The following is a 5,326-nucleotide window of genomic DNA, read 5'->3' as shown; positions in this document are numbered from 1 at the left end:
GCTTTCCACAATGGTTGTACCATTTTACAGTCCCACCAGCAGTGTATGAGAGTCCCAATCTCTCCACAACCTCGCCAGCATTTGTTATTTTCTGTCTTGCACAACTAAAATTTTGCTGAAGATTATTCAAAAATGGTTGCAGCAGTACATCAATGAAGAACTGCCAGAAATTCAACTAGATTTAGAAGAGGAAGTGGAATGAAGGCTATCATTGCTGATGTCAGACAGATCTTAGCTGAAAGCAAAGAATACCAGAAAGATGTTTACCTGTGTTGTATTAACTACACAAAAGCTTTCAACTGTGTGAGGAATAGAGAAGGAGTTTTGCACATAGAACTCCAAAGTTGGTCCAGGATTTTATTTTTAGTATATATTGGCAGCCCAGACCTAACTGGAACAGGCTTACTTCCCTAACTGACATGACTGCCCTCATTAGGAATAAGCCACAGAAGTGCACCTGCTGTATCTAGCACCCTCTGAACCAGGTGTAGGTTGGGCATGAACCCCAGAACCCAGAGGGCTGTTATTTGAGGGTTCAGTTCTTATTTCTATACACTTATCCTGCTACTCCAAGCCAAGAGATATTGGGGAAATATTGATGAGGTATCTTCCTCTCCTTCATTCACTTGTTCTAGTTCTCGGTGTGCCAGGCATGGTGCTGGGTCCCAGGGAATCAACAGTAAAAAAAGACTCAGTTCCTGCTCTAATGGAACCCACAATCTCAGAAAGGACATTGTCAAGTACATAGGCCATAACAATACCATGGCAAGGGGCTAAAATCAGAATAAGGACAGGGTACTGTAGGGACCAAAAACAAAGATATGGGCTTGGCGCCTTCAAAGAATGTTTCCTGGAAGAAGAAATATCTATTATTACATTAATGCTGCATAACAAACAACATTAGAATTTCAGTGGTTTACAAAAGCAAGCATTTATTCTCATGCACATGTCTGTGGTTGGCTGGAGATTGGCTGGGCTAGGCTTTAGGCTTCATGTTGGCTCCAGGTCTATTCCAAGTAGCTCTTATCTTCCTAAAACTAATGTCCTGGCCAAGACATGTTCTTTTCCAGGGGAAAGACCAGAATGAAAGAGAGCAAGCACATTTCAAGTCCCTCCTTGGTCAAATTTACCAATATTCCATTGGTCGAAACAAATCAAAACGCCAAATCCACTGTGAAAGGGAGGGAACGCTACTCCTCCATAGAAGTGGAGTGGAGGTGGGTGGAAATGGAGTTAATAGTCACTGAATAATAATCTAACCCATTCCATAAGCACCCAAGGATGAGTAGGGTTTAGCCAAAGACAGAGAGATAGAGATGGTGAGTTTGGGGAAACAATGAGAAAACTTGCTGCTTTCCTGTAACTCTTCTTGTTATTTGCTGATCTCAGTGACTATCTCTTTAGAGCATAAGCAGGGGATAGAATGTGGAGATATTCATTTACTTTATAATTCAGTTCTACAAAGTTTGACTTTGAGGAATTAGTACTTTTTTATTAAAAGGAGCTCTGGAGGCATAGCAGGTAAGGCATTTGGCTGCTAACCAGGATGTTGGTAGTTCAAACCCATCAGCTGCTCCGTGGGAGGAAGATGAGGCAATTTACTTCCATAAAGATTTACAGCCTTGGAAACCCAATGGGGGTCACTATGAGTCAGAATTGACTAGATGACAATGGGTTTATGTTTATTATTATTAATAATTTATTTTTGATGAAAATATACTCAGCAAAATCCACTCCCATTCAGCAGTTTCTAGACATAATGACCAGTGACAGTGGTCACATTCTTCATGCTGTGTCAACAGTCTCGTTATTTCCATTCTAGTTGTCCCATTCCCATTGACTTAAAGCTCCCTGCCCTTCAACCTTCTCATCTATGCTTCAAAATAGCTATTGTTCATTTGGGCCAAGCCCAGTGTTCAGGTTACCTAGTACTGCTCTAACAGAAATACCACAAATGGGAAGGCCTTAACAAACAGGAGTTTATTCTCTTACAGTTTGGAGGCTTTAAGTCCAAGTTCAAAGTGCCAGGCTCCAGGGGCTGTGTGAAAGCCCCTCAACCTTGGGCTTCAGCTCTGCTTCTTGCTCCTGGCCCACTGAAGCTAGAGGCATCTCTTCACTCAGCTACTGGCTGCTGAGGCTAATAAGCCCAAGGTCTACAAATGGCACAGTCCCGGTGTTACCAAACCACACAGAGGGCCATTAATTCAAGTCCATTGAAAGTCTCAAGGTCAGCAGAGCATGGCAGACTGCTAACAACAATATGGCTACATGCAGGCTCCAAGTGTGCCATAAACTAGAGACCATTCCCCAAGCCTTCTGCATATATACAGGAAGCAGACCACATCCCTAAGGCAGCTACACAGCTGCTCAAAGTAGATTCCACCATGGAGTTGATTACCAGTCTCATCATGGGGAATACTACATCCAGATGCCCAGCCACTCAACCAGGTCTAGCCAAGTTGACACACAAACTGGACTACCACACCCAGCCAATTCGAAAATTATACAGATAACTTTTAAAAAGAATGCAATTCTCAAGGGTGACAATCTTTATTTTTTGAGCTAAACTGATCCTTAGTTTAAAGGTGACTTCAGGGGTTAGTTTCAATTCAAGGTCTGAAGAGTAACTCAGGGCAATCATTAGAGTGAGTGTTATTTTTATAATGAAAAATTTCAACACAAAAATTAATGAGCTGAGATAGGTATGGATCATATGGGCCACAGCAGTCAGGGCAGGCTTTGAAGAGTGGACTGATGAGATTAGGGCAGCCAGACAGGGGCAACGTGAGCAGAGCACCATAGCAAGGGGAGCAGCAGAAGTTAAACATTCTCTTAGATGAAGAAAAGTCCCTGGACCTATACAATTTGTTGTTGTTTGGGAGGCAACCTAATTGGTTGGGCTTAGCCCAAATGGAAAAATAGGGGTCTGTGGGGCAATATTACTGTTATGAGAAAATCATGCTTTTACTCAGATGTTCCATGATTATGAGCCTGGACCAAAATATCTGGCTGTCACTCCAAGGATCATCTGAATGAGAGATGAAGAAGTTCTTCCCTTGAAAGCAAAGGGTCAACACCTAAGCTAGAATGCCCTCTCCACCCCAGCTTCTTAGAGCTGTTTGCAAAGAAGTTGGCCCTCTTGTCACCCTGCCCCTAACAGCCAAGTATTGACCTTGAAATCAGATGACCTCAGTTCAGATCCTGCCCCTAACTGAGTGACCTAAGACCAGTCACTTGATGTGTACGTTTCCTTATTCTTAAATGGGAATGATAAGACTTAGGCACAATTGTAAGCAGTGATGAAACCGTGAAACTGAGTCCAGGTTCTATTAGGAGCAGCTCACAGAATCATAGACTCTGGCTGAGGCAGGGAAAGAAGCTTTATTCGGAAGGCCAACATGAAGAACAACCAGGACTGCTCTCACCAAGGGGTAGCAGTTGGGCTTCATGTTACTTTCACTTTTAAGCTTGTAGCAAATATGGAAGTTATGATTATTCATAAGATTTCCATGGAGGGGTCATGAGTATGAATCAGAGGGCAGGATCATTGCATGGCACGAAAGGAGACAACAGACCCCTCACTTCTGAAATAGGTCGGTGCAGCACAGATGACATAGTTCTGGTGATTTTTAGTTCCCTGACATCAGTCTTAACATTCAGGGATCAGCAAAAATGTTCAATTGTTTTCTTTGCATGTATGCATCTCGATCAGGCTGGATCTGTCCAGTCCCGATCAGATCAGCCTTCTTGCATTAATTTTGGGGCAAATGCCAAGCAGATCCTGGAATTAAACTAAAAATAATTATTAACCTATTTGCAAAGGAGTAATTTCTCAAATCTTTCACCATTAGTCTAAAGCAGTTTTCACTGTCAGCTCAAAGCTGACTTGTGACCCAAGGACTTGTGATCCACATCCTGCAATGCTGCCTTCACCCAAACTGGGTGATGGGTTAGTTTCAAAATGGTTGTTAACGCTCAAGCTAGGTATAAAAGAACCAGGCATGTTGTTGTTGGGTGCTGTTGAGTCAATTCCAACTCATAGTAACCCCTAGTGACAGCGTAGAACTTTCCCATATGATATTTATTTATTTATTTGGCTATAATCTTTATAGGAAAAGATCACCAGGTCTTTGTCCTGGAGCCATTGGGTAGGTTTCAAACTACCAACCTTTTGGCTAGCAGCCAAACACTTAACTACTGTACCACCAGGGTTCCTCAGAGTCAAGCATATTTCTCTTTAATTATTTTGACTCTGACCTTGAACAAGCACCCCTTTAACCTTCCCACCCCAGCTTCAGAGAGTGAGCCTGAGCATCTCCCCAGGGTATGGCCAGATGCAAGGCAGAAAAAGAGGCTAGTCTCTTCCATGGTCACACAGCTCTAGCATCTGGTCTGGCCTCTCTGTCCCCATGGTCACCACCTGTCCTAGTTTGCTACCAGTTGCCGGTTGAGTCAGTTCTGATATGGCAATCCCATATGTGTTCAAGTAGAACTGTGCCCCTTAGAGTTCTCAATGGCTGATTTTTTGGGGAAGTACATCACTAGGCCTTTCTCCTGAGATCCCTCTGGGTGGACTCTAACCTCCAACCTTCCAGTTGGCTGTAGAACTTAACTATTTGTACCACCCAGGGACTCCCTTAGTTGGCTAGTGCTGCCCTAATATTGCTTTTATTGTTGTTTGGTGCCATTGAGTCACCTCTGACTCATAGCAACCCCGTGTACAACAGAACTAAACCCTGCCCAGTCCTGCATCAGCCTCACAATCCTAGCTATACCTGAGCCCATCATTGCAGCCAGTGTGTCAATCCTCTTTTTGAAGGCCTTCCCCTTTTTCGTTGACCCTCCACTTTACCAAGCATGATATCCTTCTCCATGGCCCCTTCTGACAACATGACCAAAGTAGGTGAGACAAAGTTTGGTCATTCTCGCTTCCAAGGAGCATTTTGGCTGCGCTTCTTCCAGGACAGATCTGTTAGTTTTTCTGGCAGTCTATGGTACTTTGAGTTGTTGTTGTTATGTGCCATAGAGTCAGACCCGACTCATAGCAACCCCTCCTTGGGTTTCCGAGGTAGTATCACTACAGAAGTAGATTGCCCCATCTTTCTTCTGAGGAGTGGCCAATGGGTTTGAACTGCTAGCCTTCTGGTTAGCAGTCAAGTGCCTTAGGCACTATGCTACCAGAGCTCCTTGGTACTTTGAATATTCTTCATCAATACTATAACTCAAAAGCATCAACTAAACACATGGAAACTGAACAACACCCTCCTTGAGAAAGACTGGGTAAGAGAAGAAATCAAAATTGAAATTAGAAAATTCCTTGAATCAA

This window comes from Orycteropus afer, unplaced genomic scaffold (genome assembly GCF_000298275.1).
Source record: "Orycteropus afer afer isolate SDZICR_OR568_19922 unplaced genomic scaffold, OryAfe1.0 scaffold00306, whole genome shotgun sequence".
Classification (NCBI taxonomy): domain Eukaryota; kingdom Metazoa; phylum Chordata; class Mammalia; order Tubulidentata; family Orycteropodidae; genus Orycteropus; species Orycteropus afer.
Note: the sequence above shows the minus strand (reverse complement) of the source record.